Source organism: Canis lupus, chromosome 19 (assembly GCF_048164855.1).
Source record: "Canis lupus baileyi chromosome 19, mCanLup2.hap1, whole genome shotgun sequence".
In the NCBI taxonomy this organism is placed as follows: domain Eukaryota; kingdom Metazoa; phylum Chordata; class Mammalia; order Carnivora; family Canidae; genus Canis; species Canis lupus.
In genome coordinates, this window is record NC_132856.1 from 5,107,807 (window position 1) to 5,120,604 (window position 12,798).

The 12,798-nt window shown below is 53.7% G+C and overlaps 1 protein-coding gene and 1 long non-coding RNA gene across 8 annotated transcripts in view; one reads left to right on the forward strand and one right to left on the reverse strand.

Moving 5' to 3' along the window:
- The window catches only part of IQSEC1 (IQ motif and Sec7 domain ArfGEF 1), a 377,635-nt gene that overhangs the window by 331,580 nt on the left and 33,257 nt on the right, over window positions 1-12,798 (reverse strand). The gene's annotated exons all lie outside the window — the stretch shown is intronic.
- LOC140609755 (uncharacterized) lies at window positions 5,910-12,054 on the forward strand. Its single transcript, XR_012011489.1, has 2 exons — window positions 5,910-6,696; window positions 9,546-12,054. It is a non-coding gene; the product is annotated as an uncharacterized lncRNA (long non-coding RNA).

The following is a 12,798-nucleotide window of genomic DNA, read 5'->3' on the forward strand; positions in this document are numbered from 1 at the left end:
TGGCCCACTGCGAATATGCACAAATTATTGCTACTCTCCCGACCCCTGCACACCGCCCTATTGAGTATCCTGTCCCCACGGTCCACCCTGGGGCACCTCAGTACCCACCTCACCCGCAAGCCCCTCCCACCATCCGACAGGGTGATCTTCACCCAGCGTCACCACCATCAGCCTCAGCCAGGAGATGAGCCAGACCCTGAGGGAAGGGGCTTGCCGAATGGTGTGTACAGAGTCCTTGGTTTCTCCTCTGCTCATTTGCAGCCAGAGCCCGGATCCCAAAGCCAGGACTGAGACATAGCTGGAGTCCCCGGGGGCGCAAGGGGGACTTTGTGTATGGGCATCAAAGCTGCCCTGTTTGGCCTTAGTTCTCAGAGTTGAATTTCTGGATCTGATGACACTAAGGTTGCCCTGCCGGTCCTGGGGTGGGGGAGATGGAAGCTGAGAACCCCAGGGGCCAGGCTCAGTGGCACCAACATTTAACAACAGGATTCCTAAAGGGAGGAGGAGTGGAGGCTCTCCAACATTTGTGCTCAGTACAGGGGGTCCTAAAATAATTAAACAAAGAACTACTGTATGAGAGACCTAGCAATCCTACTTTCGGGTATTTATTTATCTGAATTGAAAGCAGGGACTCAGATAATTTGTACATCTATGTTCATAGCAGCCACAAGAACCAAGAGGCAGGGGGACGCCTGGGTGGCTCAGCAGTGGGGCGTCTGCCTTTGCTCAGGGTGTGATCCCACAGTCCCAGGATCGAGTGCATGGAGCCTGCTTCTCCCTCTGCCTGTGTCTCTGCCTCTCTCCCTCTCTGTGTGTCTCTTATGAATAAATAAATAAAATATTTTTTTTTTTAAAAAAGAGCCAAGAGGCGGGAACCACCTGAGCGTGCACCCACAGATGGATGGACAAACAAAATGTGGTCTGTATGTACGATGGAATAGTATTCAGGACATTCTAATGTGTGCTACAATGTGGATGCACCTGGTGGACACGGTGCTAAGTGAAAGAAGCCAGTCCCAACAAGACGGTGTAGGGTTCCACTCACACGAGGTCCTTAGGGTGGTCAAACTCACAGAGACAGAATGTAGAGGGTGGGGTGTAGGGGAACGGGGATTTCGTGTTTCATGGAGACAGTTTCAGTTTGAGAAGATGAGAAACTTGTGGAGACGGGTGGCAGGGATGTTTGCACAATAGTGCAGTGTACTTAATACCCCTGATCTGGACACTTAAAGATGGTTAAAATGGCCCAGCCTCTACCCTATCCCAGCTCCACACAGCCTCCCCCCAAAAGCCTCCTTTCTCTGACTTTTTTCACATTAAAATCCTCAAGATCAGCCCAGAGTAGCCTGCTATCTTATTTTCTAGTTCTTGTTTTAAAGAATCCGTGTCCTCTCCCTGAGAAACAAAACCGAAAGGCACTCAGCTCCCCACGGGAAGGGCGTGGACTCTGGGGCTTAACCCTTGGGCTCAAATCTCAGCTCCACTGCTTACAAGCTGTGTGGCCTTGGGTGGGGCACTTGACCTCTCGGTGCCTCCCCTGTAAAATGGGAACAATTCTAGTACCTAGCAACCCAGCCAGGGTGGCCGGGAGGGTTACACGGGGTAAAATGTGCAGTGCGCTCAGAACAGAGGCTGGCATCGGGTGAGTGCTATTTACGTGTCTGCTGCTGTGATTACTGACGACGTGAAACAGACGCTCTCTGTTACTTCTGGGATCTTTAAACACACACACACACACACACACACACACACACACACACACACACACAAGCTTCCTCTAGCTCTGGAATACTAGGTTGGTCTTAATTTTAAGCTTCAAACCTTGGGCACAGAGTGGGTCAGTGGGTGCCTGTGTGCGGTTGTGTGTCCCTGTGTCTGTCCACACGTGCCGATGTCTGCAAACATGATGGCAGGTCTCTGCCGGGGGGAGCCGTCTCTGCGACAAGCCCATTACCAGCACCCGTCTGCGCTTTTGTGCGGAGCCTGCGTCCCCGCCGCCGGGCCCGTCCACCACACACACTCAGCACCGCAGGCGCCTCCGGACTCCGTGCCCCTTTGCCTGTGCTGGCTCTTGACAAGGAGCCTCTTCTCGGCCCCCGGGAGAGCCCGACTGGCTCTCAGAGCCCCCTGCAGGGCCCCGTGGCCTTCCCAGTCCTGCTCTGCCCACACCTGCCTGGCTCCCTATCCCTCCTCTGACAATCCCTCCCACAGCCCTCCTCAGAGGACGGGGTGCCCTCTGCCCTCCACAGCAGCCTACAGGGCTGCAGGGCTCCTGGAGACACCCTGCGCCCAGGTGGGGTATGCGTGTGCCTCTGTGGCGGGGTTGCCCTTGCCTTCCTGCCTCCCCTGGGCAGTCACCACCCCATGGGCCTCCTGCATTACTGCCCCCCACCCTGCCCACATGCACCCCTGGGGTTCAGCCCCACAAGAAGGGGCTCAAGACCACGGCTGAATGGCACGTGGGGCCCCCTCTCCGAGGGGACGCCCACAGACCTCCTCTTCCCTCCGGGAGACCATCCCCAGCCTCGCTTCCGGGCAGCACTCTGAATTTCCCCTAAATTGACTTCCCCCTCCTTGTCATCTTGTCCTCTTGCTGGTGACACTAATACATTCTTGCAGCTAGGCTGGAGAGATTACTGCAGCACCCCCCAAACCATCCTCTCCAGGGGCCGGCCTGGCTGCTATAAAACAAAACAATACAAAACAAAAACCAACTCCCAGGCAGTTCGTGCCTCAGCGATGGCGAGGGTACAGTGAAATGGCCCAGTGGGTGCGCAGCACCCAAATCACACATGTCAAATCAGCTTTTCCTCCCTTCCCCTCCCCGACCCCTCACAACTCTTGTTGTGCTTGATTAAAGACAAAAAAATATTAGTGTTCCTTAATTCCTTTCCGGCATTTACAACTAATGAGAAATGTATCCTATTATTCCAGTGCTTGCAGTTTCTCACCCCATGAAAGCTAATAAATCTCTCTCTCGCTTTCCCCAACCATTGCACACGGTGTTTATTTTGAAATATGAAATGTGAAATTTGAGGCAGTCAGCTACGAGACGTGGATTATTGCTGAGGCGCTGGGAGAAGACGGGGAGCAGAAGGGGCTCCGTGTGTGGATGGGGGACTCGGAGACCACAGACCTGGGGCCAGGCTCCAGGAATCCGATGACATATACAGGCTCTGTGTGTGTGCATTTGATTTTCCTTGTGGGAGAAGATCCAGGTTCCTCTGTGGGATCTGAAAGCCAGAGAAGGATTCAGAGGGATGCCCTCATTAGAAGCAGCAGGGCTGGGCTGCCCCTCTCTCTCAAGGACAGGGGGCCTGGGAGGCGGCTTGGTTGGCACTCCCTGCCCCCTCTCCCTGAAGCCTCACTTCCGGGTGCTGGTCCTGCACCTGCCTCCAGGAGCTCAGAGATGGGGCGAGCCCAGATCCATCCAAAACATCCCTATTCACAGTGGGGTCTGTGCACCCCACACCACTCCCAACAAAAAAATCCCCAGATGACACGGCCCCCGAGGACTCTCTCTGGATACGTGCTCCCTGTTTCTGGGCCTGTATCTCCAGGAGTCAACCAGTATTCCAAGCTGGTCATGGGGGTGCTGGTGGTGGGGTGAGTGGGGCAGATGGACGTGTGAAAATATGAGAGGAGGAGGAGGAGGGGGATTCCATCCCAAAGTGCCTTTCTGGGGAGGGTGGCTGTGCAGTCTGCTGCCACTGAGGCCGGCCCCTCTCCTTGTGGGACCCAGGAAATTTAACAAAAATCCCCTACCCCTGGACAAGCAGAGCAGGACTAACTCCATTTTGTGCTACACCTGCCACCTCCTGTATGACCCCCATGACCTGCTTATTGCTTAAGGCGCTGCCCCACCCTAGTCAAGCCCCTGGACACACCCTAATTGGAAATCGGCTCATAACAATGTAACCCCGCCTTGTGCCCGCCAAAACTGCGCTCTGATTCCGACCAGAGTGATAGGCCAGCTCAAGTGGTCACTGTAGGGTGAATCGTGATTCAACTGGCCACCTGCGTGTGGACTGACATGACTGTGCAACTTTCTATGTGTGTTACAATCCCATGGGCCACTGGCCCCTATAAAGCTGCTAAGCCTCTTAGCCTCGGGGTCCAAGTCCCTGCTCCGCTGTGTCGGGTGCACTTGGACCCAAGCTCGAGCTTGTAAATAAACCCTCGTGGTTTGCATCGGTGTCGGTGGTTTCTTGGGTTCGAAATCTTGGGCACAACATCCTAAGGCTTGGAGCCTGCTGGTCCCCGCCTGTGGACATTAATCCAGGACCCCGGCAGCCTATGCAGCCGAGGACAGAGCTCCTTGTGGTGGTGACAAATGTCTGAGCAGGTTATTCTTATATCTGTGAAATGTCTTCGGGTCCTGCTGCTACAGGCTTAATGCAGGGGGCTTGTTATTTGAAGGTATGGGGCAGTAGGGAGGGGCCTGTGCACATCCTAGGACAGCCCCGTGCGTCTGGGCCTTACGTCCTGTTCTCACACTGCCTCTCCCTCCTCTGAAGCAACTGGCACATCTGAGCCAGCGAGCTGGGGCAGAAGGAGCAGAAAGGCCTGCGTCTAGGCCTGGCCCTTGCCACTGCCATCGGCCTGACCCCCGGAATTCAGGACCGACCTCCTGGACTCAGTCTTGACTCCCTAAATCAGGACTGACTCCCTGGACTCAGGCTGACCCCCTGGACTCAGGACCGACCCTCTGGACTCAAGATTGACCTTCTGGACTCAGGACCAGCCCCCTGGACTCAGGTTGACCCCCTGGACTCAGACTGACCTCTTGAACTCAGGTTGACCTCCTGGACTCAGGCTGATCCCCTGGACTCAGACTGATCTCCTGGACTCAGGCTGACCCCCAGGACTCAGGTTGACCCCCTGGACTCAGGCTGACCTCCTGGACTCAGGTTGACGCCCTGGACTCAGACTTACCTCTTGAACTCAGGACTGATCTCCTGAACTCAGGCTGACCCCCCCAGACTCAGACGGAACCCCCTGGACTCAGACTGACCTCCTGGACTCAGGACCGACCCCCTGGACTCAGACTGACCCCCTGGACTCAGGCTGACCTCCTGGACTCAGGACCGACCCCCTGGACTCAGACTGACCCCCTGGACTCAGGCTGACCTCCTGGACTCAGGACCGACCCCCTGGACTCAGACTGACCCCCTGGACTCAGGCTAACCTCCTGGACTCAGGACCGACCCCCTGGATTCAGGCCGACCTCCTGGACTCAGGCTGACCTCCTGAACTCAGGACTGACCCTCTGAACTCAGACTGACCTCTTGAACTCAGGACTGATCTCCTGAACTCAAGAGACTCCTAGAAGCTTCTGCCTAACTGTCAATCTTACCTTTTAGAAACTAATGAACTACCAGAATGGAAAAAAGCAACATTTGAGGAAGCTGCCTATGCAGATGAATCAGAAAATGCAGGAAAGTGCCTCCACCTCATCATAATGTTAAAATCCCCCTCTGAATATTCATCCCAAGCCCTAATGAAAGGAGCCTGCTTTCTCTTGTCTGGGAAGTCACGGCTTGGGAAATTATCCCGTGATCTCCTTATTTGTACAAATAGAGTGACCTTGCACCTGGTGCAGTCTCTGCAGAGACCCATTTTGGTCCCATAACACCACCTTCTAGATGACGGGGGGGGGGGGGGGGTCCTCAGCAAGAGATACAATTTCTTTATGCCTTTGCTTCCTGCAAAATGAGACGACTGGGTCTCCCCCGAAAGGACTTGGCAAGGGTGGATGTGACCACGCACAGAGAGCCTCGCACCTGGCCAGACACCACCAACATTCACTAACTACTGTTCTATGGCTCCCACTGCAGAGTTCAGGGGCGAGACCTCACTGCAAGCTTGCAGCCAGCTGGGACATGAGCCCTTTAGAGGGGCTCGGATAGTTTAGCAGATCAGAAGCTAGATCTGCAGCAGAATGCCACGAAGGCTGAGGTCTCAGGCTTTCCGGTGCCCAGGGCTGCACCCTTTATAGTCTGACCGTGCTGGACCAGAAACCCCTCTGACAACCCCATCATCCAGCTTTCCAAATGAAACTGGCCACCCTGTCTTCTCAATTGAAATTTTTAGGAGTTGGGCCCTCTGCCAGGAGTGGGGCCCAAGTCTGCCCTGCTTTCACTTATGGGGAGCTATGGTTCCAGGTGGTCCTGGGAGTACCCCAAACTTGCCCTCCCATCTCACATCACCCAGGAAGTCTGGAGGGATTTCTGAAAAGAAGAAAGCTAGTGCCCTGTATTAATTAATTCATTCCACCCTCACATCGGCTCTGTGGAGTGGGTCCCACATTTTATCAGATGAGGGAACTAAGGTCATGGCATGTATGCTGCCAGGATTGGTACCAGGCTCTAAATAACTGCAGCACACTTACTCTGGAGAAGAGCTGGTGGATAAAGTGGACAGGGGGGACAGGGAAGCAAGGCCTCTTGAAGCCCAGGCAAACACCCTTTAAGCCTCCACTCCTCTGTGCTGTGGATATGCGGCCCTGCCTGCACACACTCCCGCAACAGGAAGCTCACTATCTAACAATAGGCCCTGGCCCCATCCTCAGGAACTTTCAAGTTGCAGAACCTTCTTCCGTTGAGCTGTCAGACCCCGACCAACCTACCTTCTCAAGGCGAGAACACATCTTTTCCCTCTGTCGCGACCACCCCACAGAGATGCAGACCTATGAAGGTACCAACTCCATGCTGGGCCTGGGATGGGGATAGGGATACAGTGGGAGGGATGTAGTGGCTACCGTTAGCTCCCTGGGCTGGCTGTCTGCAGCTGGGGGGCCTCTGGTCTCTGCTGGAAGCAGCCCCCACTCTTGCTGGCTGGCCTTGAATACCCTGGGGACTTAGTGAGAGTCTGTGTTGTAGAAGCGACAAAATGCTCCCTGACCAGGTTTTGGGGGTTGATTTCCTTGTCTGAGGCTCAAGGCCTGGTCTGGAGGGCCCTGAGTTGGCCACAGGCTGCCCTACAACTCGGATGCTCCTGCCCAAGGATCTGAGTCCTAGAAGCTGGGTCCAGGGGTGGGGCCATCTTGAGGGATGCCCTGCCCTGTCTCTGTCCCAGAGCATGTCTGCTGTCCTCTGACTTACCCATCCTGGTTCCATATTTGGACAGAGTGTTTGACTGATAAAAAAATTTTAAAATATAAAAGGTCTAGAAACCACTTCCACAAAACATCCATCTGTGTGGAGCAGGACAGCACTGAGTCAAGGGTAATCCAGAACAGAGTCGCTGGGCTGACAATGACTGCCCCATGGAGGAAGGCGTCGGCACCTGTCACCCTCCTGTGGCTCCGGCTCTGCCCACCCCCCACCATCTGTATACAATCGAGTACTGCTGGCCCTCCTTACAGAGTCAGGACTCCTGGACCAAATGCAAACGTTCCCCATTCTGAATTTTTCCTCCACTGATCTTTGTTTACCCCTTCGGCCAACCGTCTCCGAGGGAGTGCACCCAGATGACAAAATCATGGACCGAGGAAAACGAACATTAGGGGGCGCTCTGGAACAGGCGCAGGGCCTGGCCCACCCTAGACAGGGTGAGTTGGACAGCCTGCACATCACAGCAGAGGCTTTCTCTGGCGAAACTACTCCAAGGCTATGGGGCAGAACATGATGGGAAAGTAGAACTGCCTTCGGCCCGCAGCCTTGCCCTTGGAGATGTGTGAGCTTGGGAAAGTCGCTTCGCTCTGGATTAGCTTCCTCATCCATAACATGGGGTTGATACCTGCCCGGAACACACTCTGTGGAAATTAGATCAAAGACAGCACCTCCTCTGGTATCTGAGCAGATGTTTCCAACCCCAGCTCAGCCTTTAGGAGGAGACTAGGACCTTCATAGAGGCCCCCAGGGCTAGAGGCAGCCCCGTCATAGCTTGGCCAGGCCCCAAATGCTTCCTTGGTCACTCCCAGATCCACCATAAGGAGTGCTGAGCTATGGTCCTGCCACCCCTGCCCTGGTGTACCTGGGGCACCGTCGAGCTGAGCATCCACATGTAGATAGGACATCCATGGTCTGCAATCAGGTGGCCTATGTCAACCCTGGCTCCCACTATACTCTGAGTGACCAAACCAGCCAGCTCCTTCTGTGCCTATACCTGTTCATCTGGAAAACCAGGTACTAGCCTGCCTCAGGAGTCGAGGGGACAGGCACTGCCCACAACCTGCTCTCCTCTCCTGGTCTGTTTAAGACACAAGTAGGAGCCTATGATGCCTCCATGCAACCACGATGTATGCACACACCTCACCCCCCTTGCCTCTCTCACTCTCTCTCTCTCTCACTCACACACACACACACATACACACACACACAAGCTAAGCTGCAAGAGCCTCTGAGACCTCCAGCACGTAAGAGGCAGCTGTGGAATAGCACTTTTAAAAAAGAAACCTGTATGATGTTTCAGTTTGGGAAGATAAAAAAAAACTTCTAGAAATGGATGGTGGTGATGGTTGCACAACAGTGTGAGTGCCACTGAACTATATGCTTTCAAATGGTTGGTCATGATGGTCACTTTCATATTATGCATATTTTACCATGATAATATAAATAATAATAATAATATGTGTGTTGTTTATTTAAATGAGACAACCCATGTGGGGCAAAGAGACAGCCCCTGTGTGACGGCAGGGACAGTGCCACATTCACGTTGGCAGCCCAGGGCCCAGTGTGAGGCTGGGCACTTGAGCGCCCAAGAAATAGCTATGGAAGAAGAAAAGTGTCAGGCGGTGCTGGGTTGGAGCTGGACTCTAATTCTTCATGACCTGGGTAACCTGCTTGGCCTTTCTGAAGCCCCAAACTGTGGGAGACACAGAGACATGCCGGGATTCTTGGTGACCTTTCTGATGCACTCTACTGACAGGCAAGATGGGCAAATAGTGACTTAAGTAACTTGTCCTGGTCACGCGCCAGCGGCGCACAGTGGGTGCCTTGGCTGCACGATGCACGTCTTCACCACACCGAGCCATCTCAGAGCACATCCCTGTGCCAATCCACCTGCATGGTGTTTTCTGAGGGGGCATGTGCTGGCTGCACTCTCCCCTCGCCCTCAGTGGGCTACTGGAGCACAGTCACTTGGTGACAACCCTTCACCACACTCCTCACAGGTGCTTCTGCTTCTGCCACAAGCAGCTTATTTTAAAAATGTAGTATTTTGCCTTTGTTGAGCTTGTTCACGGGCTTTACTTACCAAGACTGAACTGGAGTTTCATGTTAGGTGGATGTCAGGTTTTAATACCCATGCGTGAGGAAGAAATCATGCACAGGCAAAGAACACTTGGAAGTTCCTCAAATGATCTGCTGGTGGGGGAAGAGCATGGGCAGGGAGGGCTTGTGTCCGGGTAGGTATTGGGGCCTGACAGGAAACTTTAAATCATTCTGGGTAAGTCAGATCTCAAAACTGCCCTGCACAGAAGCTCGAGGCTAGTCTCATGACTGTGAGGAGTTCAAGAGAAAATACAGGGAAAGGCCTCAAGCACAGGCCTGGGCACAGAGAGGCGCTCAAAACATTTCCTAACTTGCTGGTTTGCCTCGCAGGGCCGAACCCTCTGCCACATGTCCTCGGTGGCTGCCTCTTCCAGCCTGCCCAGTCTACTTGGACAGGGAACTCATGACAACCCTGCATGTCAGCTTCGAGGAAGAAAAAGATTCAGCTGCCCCTGAGCAAGCTCCAGCATGTCCACCCAAGGCTGCCAGCCAGCTAACAAGTGGACAGAGGGCTGTCTGGACATCTGGAGCCTGCTTGGACCCCCCCTCAACCACAGACCGCACCCTGCACCCCCGACCCTGTCCAAGGCCAGATAAGAGCGTCTTTGAGAATAAGCGTCCAACAGACCCTTCTGGAGCAATACCTTCCTCCTGTGGGTGGTTCTCAGCTCCAGATGGCTGGAAGGAGGGGTTGCTGGCCTGGCGCCCACCCTTGTCTCACTGCTGCTCACAGAAGCACCCACACCCGGTGGAAACTGAAGTCAAGCAAATGCGCTCAGCAGAGAGATGGCTGGGGACCGACAGCTGGACAGCCCTGCTTCCCGAGCTTGGCCCCTGAGGACCAAAGATAAGTTCTAAGAACAGATCTGACCCTCATGGGCCTATTCACTTCCTGCGGAGGCATCCTCTTCACTGCCTGGGATAAATCAACGTGGGTGGTCCCCCTTACCCCCCAGTCCTCTTCCTAGAAGGATCTGGATTTGTGGCTGTTTTCTGGGCATTCTTTATATTTCTGGGGAGGCAGTTTGGCAGCACGGGAAGCAGCTAAAGACACTGGATTTCCCTTCTGCTGCCTCTCCAGCCTCACCGTCCTTCTGGGCCAATTTCCTCATCTGTCCATGAGGCCTCACAGGCCACACTTGGAGGTGAAGAATATTCAACGATGTGTTGTGTTCTTTCATTTGCTCTGCACACATCTATGCTGCATCTGCTCTGTGCCAGGCACTGTTCCAGGTGCTGGGGATACAGGGTGAGCCAGGCAGAGGGTGGCCCCACTTTGTGACCAGAACTGAAGACCAGCCCCTGGCCTGTCTGACTCTACAATAAGCCGCTGTCTAAAAAAAGCAGTTGATTAAAAAAAAAAAAAAAAAAAGGCAGTTGATCATTAAATACCACTCTATTTCTTTAACACTCAGAAATAGCTCCTCTGCAAAAGTGCAGGAAAAGGTGAAACCACAACAGTTATACATACAATCCGGGTGATCATCAGGAAATGTAACTCATCTATCATTTGCATGTTGGGCCCTGAGCTTGGCATACAGTGGTGCTAAATAAATGTCTGCTGAGTAGATGAATGGGGAGGTTCACTGTGTCAGAATAACACAACCCCAAAGACTGGACAGCCAGCCTACTGACAGCAAACATGTGACCCTTAGGTGCTCAGGGGCCAGACCTCTACTGCTCAATTGTGAGCAGCCAGCCTGACACTTGATGGGATCTATTCCCAGTCTCAGGCATATATGATCAACCAGAGACAAAGGACTGTCTTGGGGTGAACAGTCTTCCTTTGAGGAAGACTGCCATCTCCTCTGGCCTCCCAGCCACCATTACCCCACCAAGCAAAGACTGAAGCAGGCCAGCAACTTCAAGTAACACAGCACAGTGACAGGCATCGCAGAGCTGGCCATCTGCTCTGCTCTGGGGTGGAGAGGGAGGTCAGTGACCCTCTGCCAACCGGAAATCCCAGCTTCACATGCCACTGAAGTACCCTAAGAACCTCAGTGGGGGGATCCCTGGGTGGCGCAGCGGTTTGGCGCCTGCCTTTGGCCCGGGGCGCGATCCAGGAGACCCTGGATCGAATCCCACGTCGGGCTCCCAGTGCATGCAGCCTGCTTCTCCCTCTGCCTGTGTCTCTGCCTCTCTCTCTCTGTGTGTGACTATCATAAATAAAAAAAAAAAAAAAAAAAGAACCTCAGTGGGGACATACTCCAGCATCCAGAGTCTTAGGGAGCACAGGATATCAGCCACCTGCTGCTATGATGCCGCTGCCCAACAAACTGCTCCAAAATGCAGTAGCTTAAAACAGCCACCATTTGTCATATTTCCCGAGTCTACAGGTTGGCTATGTGTTTGGGGCTGGGCTTGGCTCATCTTGTCATGGGTCTGTGCTCAATGGGGGCCAGCCGGTGGCTGGCCGGCCCGGGGATGGCTGAGGTTTGACAGTGACGACTCAGAATCAAACTCATGGAGAAAGGAATCAGGATAGTGGGTGCCAGGGACTGGGGATTAGGAACGGGGAGTTATTGTTTAACAGATATGGAGTTTTAGTTTTGCAAAATGAGAAAGTTCTGGAGATGGAGGGTGGTAAAGGCTGCACAATGTGAGCATACCTAGCGCCACAGGACTGTACACTTAAAAATGGTTAAGATGGTAGGGGTGCCTGGGTGGCTCAGTTGGTTAAGTATCTGCCTTTGGCTCAGGTCACGATCCTGGGGGCCTGGGATCAAGTCCTGGATGGGGGTCCCTGCTCAGCAGGGATTCTGCTTCTCTCTTCCCCTCTGCTCCCCCGCAGATTTGCTCTAACTCAAATAAATAAATAAAATCTTTAGTCAAAAAATCATTAAGATGGTAAGTTTTATGTTGTATGGGCTTTGTCATAAAAAGAACAAAACAAAAACCAAACAGCACAAAGGAAGTACAGATGGGCGAAGACTGTGATGGAGGTTTTCCGAAGCCTCTTACTACAGAGCCCTTAATCCACTTTGAAGTCCTCAGCCCAGTGAAACTAGCCATGAGAGCCAGGCCCTGGGGGCCGTCGGGGCACTAACTCAGAGATGCCTACTCCCATGTGCTCAGCCTGAGTGCAGCCACAGGCCACACTCCCTAGGGGAATTCCATGTGTGCCCCGCTCTCCGTACTTGCAGTCGAGTCCAGAGGTGTTGCTGGTTAGCATGAGGCACCTTCAGGAACAGAGTCTCACAGACGGAGCCAGCAGCTTGCTAAGCAGCGTGGCTGCGATGGGAATGGGTCCTCACTGGCCCGGTGATGGCATTCCCACCAGAGTCCTGCTGACCCCTTCCACTCCCCCCTATGAAAGAGTAGGAACAGCCAGTAAGAAGCCGGTGTCCTTGAGGGGGGTAGGCAACTGGGTCCCCACACGGACCTGACTATGACCGTGGGTGAATGGGGAGGATTTTCACTGTTCTGCTGACCCAGGCGGAGGCTCATGTGCAAATCCTACCCCAGGAACACAGACCTGCGTGCCTTGGGTGAGCATTTCAATAAAGTAGGTTCCAAACACCCAAAGGACTTCCTCGAGTTTCCAGAGTGGGACGCACAGCTCTTGATGCCTTCTTGGGACAGG